This window comes from Hermetia illucens, chromosome 3 (assembly GCF_905115235.1).
Source record: "Hermetia illucens chromosome 3, iHerIll2.2.curated.20191125, whole genome shotgun sequence".
Taxonomy (NCBI): domain Eukaryota; kingdom Metazoa; phylum Arthropoda; class Insecta; order Diptera; family Stratiomyidae; genus Hermetia; species Hermetia illucens.
In genome coordinates this window covers 117,478,814-117,491,328 of record NC_051851.1, presented here as the reverse complement: position 1 = coordinate 117,491,328, position 12,515 = coordinate 117,478,814, and the positions used below count along the sequence as shown (strand labels likewise).

Genomic DNA, 12,515 nt, shown 5'->3' with positions numbered 1-12,515 from the left:
TCAGGGAAGACCTTCCTAATTAGTTATTTAGAACATGGGATTAAACATTTCATTTAATTAAAACAGTAATGAAAAATAGATAAATCAAATATTCTTCCTTGAAAATTGTATGATTAAAATTTGCCACCATTTCTGGCTTCAGATGGCTTTAGTGCTTTTCATTATAGAGTACACGAATACTGAGGAGGTTTTCAAAGAGTTCGGAAGTTTTACAGTGGGCTAAGAAGTTGTTGAAATAGTTCTTTACCTACGACAGGTTAAATGCCCAGAAAGTGATAGGTACTGGATAAATCGGACGGGTTGAGTGCAGCCTAGATCTAAGCAAGTCGAGTTCCTTTATAGTCAAGTCATAATGATAGTAGTCATAATAATAACTTCACGTCAAAGATCAATCACGCTGGTCACAACTGAGCCAATTTTCTTCAATAAAAATTAAACCTAAAACACGGAGGAGAAGGCCGGATTATCAGTTGGCTTGGGAAGCTTAGGCAATTCGCAATCCAATTTGCATTTGCATATCAAATAGATCATCATCAACCTGTCTATCTGATGCATGCCGTGCGCACTGGAGCAGTGGCTGATAGGGTATCGATTAACCGAAAGCAGAAGACAGTTTGCGGTAAGAAGAAGTTCTGCTCCTCCTCTAATCCCCTGTAAATGGTATAGCTCTGATAAGAGAAAGGCCTCCATTCGAATTTTGGCCGTTGTTCAGAAAATTTTCTAGGCAATGCTACTGTGGGTCTACAGACTATTGATAATTGCTGCGGACGTTCGAAAGCAACAATGGCATAGTCATCAAGGTCTAGGGGCGCAATACAAAGAGCCCATCTTCATCAACTTGTCCAATTTAAACATTGTCGCGTGTAATGAATGCAGTTTAATCAAATCTGCAATGCTCCGTTCATGATGGATATTCTCATAGTTACCAAGTGGATCAACTCCATGGCCAGTCACTCTACTGCACTAGATATGGATAGGTGTGCGCGTTTGCCAGCGGCAATGGTGACTAGTCTTCAACGACCCTCGTCCGCATTCCTCAAGGATTCATCTCAGCTTCCGTCGGAGGGCATCTGGTTCTGGTGGATTTAATTTCATCGTGGAAGATTATGACGGCGATAATGATGATTGTGATCACGAAAGATCTGATGATTGTGGGTATTCGGTATGAAGAATTGCTTCTAGTATTTAGTTTTCACATAAAAATGCAAAATAGATTGGGAATATGGAAATTGGATGCGCATCCATTTACGGGTCTGTATATAGTTTTATGATGGTTAATTACAGTAATTAGCTTGAGTTAGGTTGAGTTTAAGGGAAGCTAGATTTAATGATGATTTGTCCCAATTACTAACAAACGGGGAAAAATTAAATCAAATGTTAAAGTGGTAGGATATTCGTGCTCTAATTACGAAATGTCTGTTCAAATGGCTTGCTCTTTGATACGTTTCGTAGGTATGAATTGCTCTTACCATCATCTTCGGTGTTCCAAAAAACAAACCATAATTTTTCGCTAAACTTAGGATCTCCTCGATTAGTATTTTATGAAACAAGCCTTAGTTTTGTGATTGCTTGCAAAGAGGGAATCATTATCAGAAAATACCCAACCGAAGACTCTTTTTTGTTTAGGGCTGGAAATAAGACTAACCCCACGGCTCTAGTGCCTTGAGAGTGTGGGATTTTTACCTTCTAAAACCACCTATCCCTTAGCTACAACTGAGATTTACGATGATAGGTTTTCAGTTTTCTCGACATGATATCAGTCAATTTTTGGACTAAGTTATTCTTATGTGGTGTCCGAATGGATCAGTGGTTAGAGTGCTAGGCTGTAGTAAAGAAAGGTCGCGGTTCAAATCTCACTGGAGGCAGAGTGATTTGTATCGTGACTTGATGTTGGATACCAGGAATATAGCTGATCACATTGGTTCCTACCCTGTATTGAAGAGTATCGTCACAGCCATGAATGAAGTGCTCTTACCCATTTCTAGGCCTTGATCCACTTGGATTCCTCCGCCAACATGTATTATTATTATTGCTGACCATGCTTAAGTGCCTGCTTTTGATGACGGAACCCCCAAACGTGGGGCGAGGAATATCTTTCTGTATTGAAGGCAGGGGGAACGTCCCCATACAAGAAACAAGTCGGAATTTCAGAAGCTGGACGCTTCGGGTATAAAGGTTTCGTGTTCATCTTGCGCGAGAAATTTCCTATGCACGTTTATCCCTTGATATATCTAACTCCACCATTCACATGAGTTTACTTTATATGGTGATGATGTCATACACGTCGTAGATTGCGATAAATTCACGTGAAATACAAAACTATGACCTTCTATAACTTTGTTAATAATAGCTAGGTTTCCTTCAAGCTTTCCAAGATTATGTATTATATTATTATTTATAATAGTACCAAATTTTATACTTCTAAGATGAACTTAAGCGGGGTTGAATGAATGAATGAATGTCTAAAATATGGTAATATGCTATTATTAATTTTATTTGAGCAGATATCGGAATTGGCATATTGTCCAGTAACAAGCGGGCGAGGAAATTCATTTACTAATATGCAGCATAATTCTTTTTCACGTTTAGCTCCTTCCATCTTTTATTTCTGATCCTAACATCCATTTATTTTAACATATTAAGTTTAAAGTTCCGCAAAACTGTAAAATCGATTTTCAAAACTAAAAAAACTTTTAAACGTTTCGGTGATCATTAACCTTGCTTGTTGATTTTTTTTCACATAGATTTAATCATGTTTCCGACTAAAGTGAAAATGGGTGGATACTAACTCATTGAGCGATTATTGAGCCGGTGCAGGAGAGTTACGTGCGCAGTGTTGGCGAGTGTACGATGGGGGAAAAGTGCTTTGTGAACTTTATTTCTGTTAAGTGAGAATGTTCGAGAAGAACCAAGCTATTTGAAGGTGTTTTACCTGCAACTTCGGATATTGTAAATCGGCTCCAATTTGATTGAAAGTTGCGATTCAAATCATTTACGAATAGGCATCTGTTCTGTAACGAAGACGTTTTAATAAAGAAAGATAATTTCATCAGGCGTCTTTTAGAGGCCTTTCCATTAATACTTGTACACATGAGTTAAATTTAAAGCAAGCGAACTTTGGGAGCAAGGCCAAGAGGGTAGAGTGAGGAGCTGGGGCTGATCAAGCGCGAGTCGTGGTGGGTGGCACTGGTAGCGGTGGAGTCTGAACCGTAAGTACAAGCAACGGTATGCACAATAGTAAGGAATCGGCCATTTTTAAGGTTTTGCGTGAAACAGACATTTGAGTGAAACAAAACCTTATTAGAATCGAGTCGATGACTGTCTGTCCGTCTGTCTGTCTTTCTTTCTTTTTTTAAGAGTGGAAATCTTCAAAACACTGGTCTGGACAGCATGTAGGATTCTTACACACTAAAACCACTCCCGACTCCCCCCAAGCCCCGTGGAACCACCGTACGGTATTACTGCCCTTTCCGTGGATTGCATCTTCGGCCAAGCCAGTAACCATTTTGATGGCATCAATGGTTGATCTGGAATAGGTTTACTGGAGGTTGGCTCACCTGGAGGTTTACCAACTTTAGGCAGCAGTAATAACTTCTGTCGTTTCCATGATGCTGGGAATATCCCCTCGGACATGCATGCTTCGGACAACGCAGCGAACATATCCGGTCTGGATTTCACTGCAAGCTTAAGGGCCCTATTGGGCACGTCATCCAGACCCGGAGCTTTGTTATCTCCTATTCTAGCGCAGATCTCCAGCAGCTCGTCACTGGTGACTGGCTGTATTGCCGTCACATTGGAAGGGTGCTGAAAACTGTCAGTGCTCTGCTCTTGCTGAGGGAATAAACCCTGGATAACTTTTAACAAGAATGAAGGGCTCGTGATCTACGGAGATGAATGGTCTCTGAATCGCCCCATCACGATTCCATAGGCGCTCCCCCACGGGTTTACGTTCGCTTCTGAACAGAACTCCTTAAAGCATTCCTTGTTCCTCCGTTGGATGGCGAGCTTGTTCTTTTTACCCTTGGTTGATTCTGCCTACCGCCCTCTGAGCCGCTCTTCTAAGCGTCTTCGCTCTTCTAAGCGTCCAATAGACTGCGGCCTCTTGCATTTGTCTTTCTGTTACCCCACTCATGGGCCCGCGCATTGAAGTCACCATCAATCACCCTTGGACTACAACCCCTTGCGTCGAGAACAAGACTGTCAAGCATCTCTGCTTGAATTCGGGCAGTGTCAGACTTGGTGGTGCGTTACAGCTGTGCACATATACTCCGTTTATTTTTGCCCAGACAAAGCCGCTGACAGTCTGACTTCCAATACACTGTATGGCTTGTCGACCAAATGCTCATACTGCCGTTCCACCAGTTGAATCTGTAACCCATAGGTCAACCTGACGGTCCCTACAGGGTTCCCTAATGATGGTAATTTCCGCCTTGGATTCGTATGTGGTCCGCTCGAGTAAATCCTGAACGACCCTGTAATGATTGAGGTTTATTTGAATAAACCTAATTTTCTCATTGAAGTCAGCGTCTGCCTAAACTCCGGGTATTTAGCACTTCCAGCAATATGCCGGTTATCCCGTCTCTTCTTTCATTCGCACAATACGCATTTGGGGGTCCCTATTGCACGCTTTGGCAATATGGCCTTTCTCCCCAAACCTTCTGCATCGATCGGACCGATCAATGCTGCTGGTGCATACTTTCGGGAAATGACCAAACGCGAGGCACTTGAAGTACCTCTTTATGGAAATCTGCGATTGGTAATCGCAATGTGGGCGTTTGAGTATTACCATAGGATTTCCGCAAACTCACAATGGACTCCTCGGCGAATTCCTCCAACTTGAACTTCCATTAAGGCAGTGCAAATTTCTCCTTTGGATGTCACTTCATCGTACTGTATGTAGACCTCATGTTTTTGGGCCCGTACTGTGACATCCTGCTCTAGTGAGTTCTTAACTTGAGTTCGGAAGTCATCAGTTTTACTCAAACTGGATTTTTTTAACTCAAATATGAAGTCACCCTTCTGGGTCCTTCGAATCTTGCTGACATTTCGGGCAAGATCTTTAAGGTCGGGGTCGGCTTTGACCTGTATCTCCGCATGGGACAAACTTCCCTTGCTGGAAATCACAATTGCTTCTGGGCACTTTGGCACTTTTGCCTTTTGCTCGGCTTTTTTATTAATTATCTTGGGCCATCCACCGTTTTCATTCTTCTCCTTGGAATTTTTCGATTCGATTGAGATGAGATCTAGCCCTCTAAATATGTGCCATTTCGATATCTCAAACCTATTAATATTATATTACCAGCTTTTACAAATTGACTGATAAACCACCTTTAAGTTCATCCTAGAAATACCAGACAACAGCATAAAGGACAATTTCTTGCATATGCATGCAAATTTTATCAATATCTGGTCATTAACGCCAAAGTTATAGTAGTTCAAACTTAGCAATTCTGCGCAAATTTACTGCTTCTAAGGTCATGGAAATAAGATGCTGACGTCATAATGACCTAGAATAATTGACACTCGCGGGAAATATTAAAGTCGCATTTATAAATAATCTCCTTCCCCAAGCCCTTTTTAAGGTTTCGTATTAAACACTTATGTGAAATGTAAGCCTCGGAAGATGTCCCTTGCCGACATCTGCTCAAATAAACTTACTAATAGTATATTACCAACTTTTAGAAATTGACGGAAAAACCCCCTTCCGTTCATCCTAGCAGTACTAAATTTTGCAGAAGACGGTATCATGCATATGTTTGCCAAGTTTAATGAAAATCAGGCTATTATTGTCAAAGTTATAGCAGTTCAAACTTATCACTTTCGGGCGAATTTACCGCATCCTAAGCCGTACAAATAAGATGCTGACGAGTGAAATATTAAAATTCCATTCTATTATTAGAATCGAGTCGATGTCTGTCTGTCCGTCTGACTGTCTGTCTGTCTGTCACGCCCGATTTATTCGGAAACGGCTAGACGGATTGTCACGAAAATTGGTAAGAGCGTGTGATCCCATACATGTGAATCGAGGGTGCATAATTTTTTTCCATAAAATGTGGCCATACGGGATATCAAATGAAAGGGCTCAATTAGTACTTTTCGAATCTGGTTCCATATTAGATATCGGGTGAAACGTAGGGGAGTGACAACTCAAAATATGATCATCAAAAATGTACCCTAATCCGAAAAAACACAGTGGTGCATCTCTACGAAATTTGGGCCTCAAAATACATCTGGTTCTGATATCTGCATAAATAAAGTTAATAACAGTATATTAGCATATTTTAGAAATTAAGCCGGAAACCCCCCTTAAATTCAGGTTAGAACTACAACTACAATTTCGCATTTGTGTAAAGGACGATATAGGGCACAATTCGGTCAAGTTTGAAGAAAATCCAACTATTATTAACAAACTTATAGAGCGTGGAACTTTGGCATTTGCTGTGAATTTCATCATCTCATCCCATATCAATTCGTCAATACCAAAACAAAGTAAGCTGATATGAATTGGGGGTCACAAAGAAACATTTTATTTTAAGTTTTTGTGTCATTTGTATATCAATAATTAAGAATACATATGAATGGGGGGCAAAATTATTTTTCCATAGAATGTGGCTATGTGGAATATCAAATGAAAGGACTCAATTAGTAATTTTTGGAACTGGTCCCACATATTATATCAGGTGAAATGTAACGGAGTGAGGACTCACCAAATATGACCCCCAACAAGTGTAACAATTCTCGCTCTCAGAACCTATCCAATGGAAAAATCTGAAAAAAGCACAGTGGTGTATCTAAACGAAATTTAGACCTCAAAATATCCGGTATCCGCACAAATAAAGTTAATAATAGTATATTAGCGGCCCGGTCTGATTATGCTTCAGGCTAAAGTTGCATAATTCGGCAAGTCCTCACACGACCTCCGCGTGGTGGCCGCTGGAAACCGTCTTCGGGCGGGCCAAGAGTGTATAGGGCCGGGCCGGGAGTAGGCTCATCCAACTGACGAGGATCTGCTTGTCTCTTGGTCACGTGTTAGGGGCAAGTAGATCTGGCAGGGGGATGGACTGAAGCAACAGCCCGGGGATCGTCCTCCCTGCACCGGAGAAGGTGCTAATAGGACCCCAAGCCAAGGTAGAACAGTATACGCCGAGGGCTGCGTAACCAATGGGGAGCCTCAGTTTCAAATAAGATCCTTACCCTGGTGGCCGGGCCAGCCAGGGTGGACATTCTTCCTGGAATCCCTCGAAAGGAAAAACCGACAAGAATGTCGGTCGCCGGAAACCAGCTAAGAAGCGAAGGTCCGCGGGTGTCCTGCTCAAGAGCCAGTACCAGAAGGCCATGCATATTCTCAGCAAGATTGCTAAGAATAAGGAGGCCGGTACTGTCGACGAGCGGGATGAAAAAGACCTCGTTAAATACCAGGCGATTGTTGATGAATACAATAGCAAACGCCTGGCTGACGAGCAGAAGGCGAAGCACATCGCTCTAAAACGCAATCGATCTCAAGACGAGGTCGAACAAGATAAGAAGCGGAGCAGAGTGGGCAAGAGCGCAGACGCTAAGCAACATCCGAAGGAAATTGTACGGCAACCGTCAGCCATTTTCCCTGCTCGGAGAACTGCGATGGTTGGGAGGAGGTCCTTGATATCACCCTAATGGCCGGTAATGGGATTCTTAGGGTGGAGGAGTGGAGAGTGTCTCACCAGAGATCCTTCTCTGACCACAGTTGGACACTCTTCAGTCTAGATCTCGCCGTTTCCAAGCCCTTTAGAGACCCCAGGAGGATCGACTGGGAGAAAGTTCGATCAGGTAATTAAGAACAAACTCTCCGGTCCGCAAATTGGTAGGATTGACACGACAGACGAATTGGAGTCAAAGGTCGGGGCGCTGGAGAAGGCATCTAACACCGCCTTTAAAGTCTCGTGCCCTATTAAGTACAGCAAAAAGACGCTGCCACCGTGGTGGAACGAAAATCTCTCTAGTGTCAGGAAGCTGACTAGAGAAATCTTCAACATTTGCTACAGGCAAAAATACTGGCAGCCATACAAGGATTGCCTGAAGAAGTACAAGTCGGCCATCAGGACCGCCAAGAGGCGGTCTTGGCTGGACTATTGTCAGAACATCGAAAGCACTCGTGAATCCGCGAGGCTCAGTAAGATTCTGTTCAAGGAGCATAAGAGCCCATCCATCCTTAAAAAGTCGGAAGGCTCCTGGACGGAATCTTATAGCAAAACCTTGGAGCTGCTGGTGCAAACGCACTTTCCCTCCAGTGAGGAGGACTGTGAGTCAGAACCTCGCTTGGAGGGTTTGCGGCAACCGAGGATAGGATCGGCTGGGCTATAAACAGCTTCTCCGCATACAAATCTCCAGGCCCAGATGGCATAATGCCAGTCATGCTACAGAAGCAGCAGGAAAGGGTTGTGCCGTGGCTTGTTGAGATTTACCGGAGCTGTATCACTTTAGGATACGTACCGCAGTCCTGGAGGCGCGCACGGGTGGTTTTCATACCGAAAGCGGGCAGGCGCGGTCATGAGTCCGCGAAGGACTTTCGGCCAATCAGCCTGACCTCTTTCGTGCTGAAGACCCTAGAACGCGTCCTGGACATTCACTTAAGGACGATTATGGAGAGAACGCCTTTCTCTAAGTCCCAGCATGCCTACCTCAAAAGAAAATTCACAGAAACCACCCTCCACGAGGTAATTGGCACGGTTGAGCGGTCGCTGCAGTACAAGCATTATACCCTTGCTGCCTTCTTGGATATAGAGGAAGCTTTCAACAACGTCAATACCAACGCCATCAAGGAAGCCTGATCGGTATTGGATTGGAGGGGTATCTCACGCATTGAATTATATCCATGCTGAGTACCAGGATAATCCAGTCGGATATGGGAGGAAACCACTTGACCAGTGCTGTGAACAGAGGCACGCCCCAGGGTGGCGCTATTTCACCGGTGCTCTGGTTAATAGTAATGGACAACATTTTACGTACATTGGCCAGAAGCGGGGTGAAGGTGGGGGCGTATTCCGAAGACTTGGTGAGTATAGTTAGTATCAGGGATGTTTCTGTCCATTATGAGCGACATCATGGAAGGAGCGTTGCGAAAGGTGTGCCTGTGGGCCGCAAGATGCGGACTCAGCATAAACCCAACCAAAACGCAACTGATGCTATTCACTACCAAGACAAGGATACCTGAATTCCATCTACCACGGCTGAATGAACAAAGATTGGTTCTTTCCTCTAATGTAAAGTATCTGGGTGTAATCCTAGATCCTAAGCTAAATTGGAGCCTTCTATGCTTGTAAGAGAACCTTTTCAAAGAAATGGGGTCTCCGGCCGAGGATGGTTCTCTGGATGTACACCGCTATAGTGCGTCCGATCCTGACGTACGTCTCTATTGTATGGTAGCAGGCTTTGAAGAAGAAATACAATAGAACGATGCTTAATAGGATTCACAGAACCGCGTGTGCAGGTGCTACGGGGGCTCTGCAGTCCTGCGCGGCAAACGCTCTCAATGTACTCCTGCATCTCCTCCCCCTAGACCTCCACATCAAATTTGTTGCAGCGTACAATGCCGTCAGACTACGTGAGTCGGATGCCGGGCAGCGAAGTCCTACGGCCACAGCAACATCCTAGATGAAATACCTCGAGAAATCTGGGCATCCCCCACGGACTATGTCATGCGCAAGCTGAACTTTACGAGAAACTTTGCTGGGGATTTTCCAACCAGGGCAAAGTGGAAGACCGGCGGAGTGTTGCAAGACTATGACACGGTATTCTTTACGGATGGATCAAAGATGACCTATGAAATCGGTGCGGGGGTTTTCTGGAATACACACGGTGTATCCAAGTCGTATGGTCTCCCAGGTTTCGCCAGTGTATTCCAGGCGGAAGTACTGGCGATATTGGAAGTCTGTCGATGGCTGGAGCATGATTCGAGCCCCAAGCGTAACATAGCCATTCTGACCGACAGCCAAGCGGCCATCAAGGCTTTGTACTCAACGACGACATCTTCCCGGCTGGTGGAGCAGTGCAGAGACGCGCTCAAGGTCACTCTCTTCTGGGTTCACGGGCATAGGAAAATAGAGGGGAATGAGCGGGATGACGGATTAGCCAGGCAAGGCTATGCTCTTAGCAGTCCCTCGGCGAATACAGTCGGTGTTCCGCTGGCGGCAGTCGGGGGCCGAGTCTACTCGGACTACCTAGCAGCCGCGAGATTGAGGTGGCGAAGGCTTACAAGCTGTGCCAAGTCAAGGAGAATTTGACCCGCTTATAACATAGCCCGATCACGAGAGCTCCTGTGCCAGACGCGTGTAAATGCATTCAAGATTACAGCAGTCTGCACGGGGCACTGGCCCATAGGGGACCATGCCGCTAGGCTCGGCATACCCTACAACTCGCATTGCCGAAGCTGCGGAGAAGGAAGGGAAACCCTCATGCACTTTCTCTGCGATTGCCTAGCTCTGGCTAGAGTCAGGCTGCGGACAATGGGTAAACCATTCTTTGGAGACCTCAGAGAGATTTCTAGCTGCAGGGTCGGAGAGCTGCGTTCCTTCGTGAATGCTGCGGGCTGGTTCTGAAGATTCGGGTCGGCTGGACTCTGCTTCCCTGCTCCCATAACAACAGTCACGGTCTTAGGAGTTTGTGGCATCAAAACGGCGCACCAAAGCGCTAATTGGGTTTCTCCGTATTTTAGAAATTTAACCGGAAACCTCCTTTAAGTTCATGTTGGAACTAGAAATACTCATAATAAAGGGAATAACTCTGGAAAGTTTGAAGGAAATCTAACTATCATTAACAAAGTTATGGAAGGTGAAACTTTTACATTTTGTGTGAATTTCGTGCATTCTAAAAGATGCAGGACGTCATAATAACATGTCGATTCGTCAATACCACAACAAAGTGAGCTCACTGCGAGGACACTGGGAAACATTTCGTTTTAGTTTTTTAATCATTTATATACTAATTCAATTACTTCAGACAGATATGTATGTATTTATATGATATGTAAATGAATCTTTGGGGTAGTGCCTAATTCAGGTAGATATATTTGTACGTTGAAAAAGCGGTATTCAATATATTATATGTACTTTATATGTACACTTTGTGCATGAAGTAAATCGGAAATAGGTGTACGATCAATTTATATACATGCATATAGAGTGCAGTATTTGAATGTTTGTTTATTTAGGGTGACCATAATATCTATGTCTATACGTTCGTATTTCGTATTTCTTGTTGTTTTAAAAAAAAATATGAAGGAATATTTTGGGTTTTTAGCATATACGAATGGAAAAATGTGCGTAGAAAGTTTCTCACATAAGATGAACACAAAACCTTTATACCCGAAGCCCGAGCTTCCGGTATTCCGCCTTGTTCGTCAGTAGCAATAATGCTTATAGGCATCGAGATTGCTGTGTTCATATATAATACATATCTTATATGGATTGCTACGTAAACCAAGTTAGAATTCAGTGTTTCCTTAATATTTGGTAAAGATAAGTGCGACTGCATTAGATTAAACTTTCTGAAGTTCCATCAACTATGCTGATATGCTCGATCCAGTACGAGGAAAAAGCTATAGCAGTGAATTTTTAACTAATTTTAATTTTTGATATGAATCCCTTTAGAGCTCTGAAGAGGTGAGGGGTTCCACTGGTCCCATTTTACTTTACTGTGGCTTTTCCCCTTATTCGATTATTATTCCTTTTTCTCAAGCTGAGTTATTGGATTTTCGTGCGCTTCTTATACTTTCTCTTATGTATTTGTATTATTATTTGTTTTTTTATTTATTTTATATTTTTTCCATTTTATTTCCGAGTTATCAGGATTTTGGATAAAGAGGCTTTGGTGGTGGTGGCCAGTGGTAGGTTAATGGGTGAATCCGTCGAAAACTTCCCGCAACATCGAGTGCATATACAGAATGGTGTAATTTTGCATGGTTTGAACCAGACTAAGTGAGAGTCCCAGGACATCAAGGGAAGTCGTGAGGGATTCAGGGCCAACATCTGTAGCTGACAATACTATGGGAACTACAATCATCTTCTCGAGACGCGAAATTTCTTTGATTTTCCAAACCAGTGGCTCCTAGTTCACCTCCTTCACGTATTTCCGTTCAATGTTGCTATTATGGGGGATATGCAGAGCAACCCGTCTTGTTAACTAACAGCAAGTCAGGCTTTTTGTGCGATATGTGGCGATCAGTTAGAACTTGCTCGTCTACTGCCGAACTATCAAGTACTGCCTGCGACTCATATCGGTAAACCCGACATGTTCTAATGACCAGCCCAAGCTTGTATGCCAGGTTTTGATGAATCACAGCACTATGCCTGTTCGTGTGTTGCACCGGTGCCATAAGAGTGCAGCCAGGAATGATTTGTTCCAACGTTTTTAACGTTGAAGTCCACCCACTTTTTCATTATGAGCTATTTATAAAAATTTTGTTTGGGAATGAGCTGTCCTGAGCCCGTCATCCACTTAATGGCAGTCCGCACGTATTCGAGAAGCAACTTATTCCTTCT

The 12,515-nt window shown here is 43.6% G+C and overlaps 1 long non-coding RNA gene across 1 annotated transcript; it reads left to right on the top strand.

Annotated features, from left to right (window-relative positions):
* The first annotated feature begins 375 nt into the window (after positions 1-375).
* On the top strand, positions 376-3,049 carry LOC119651693. Its single transcript, XR_005249478.1, has 2 exons — positions 376-619; positions 2,745-3,049. It is a non-coding gene; the product is annotated as an uncharacterized LOC119651693 (long non-coding RNA).
* Positions 3,050-12,515: the final 9,466 nt, after the last annotated feature.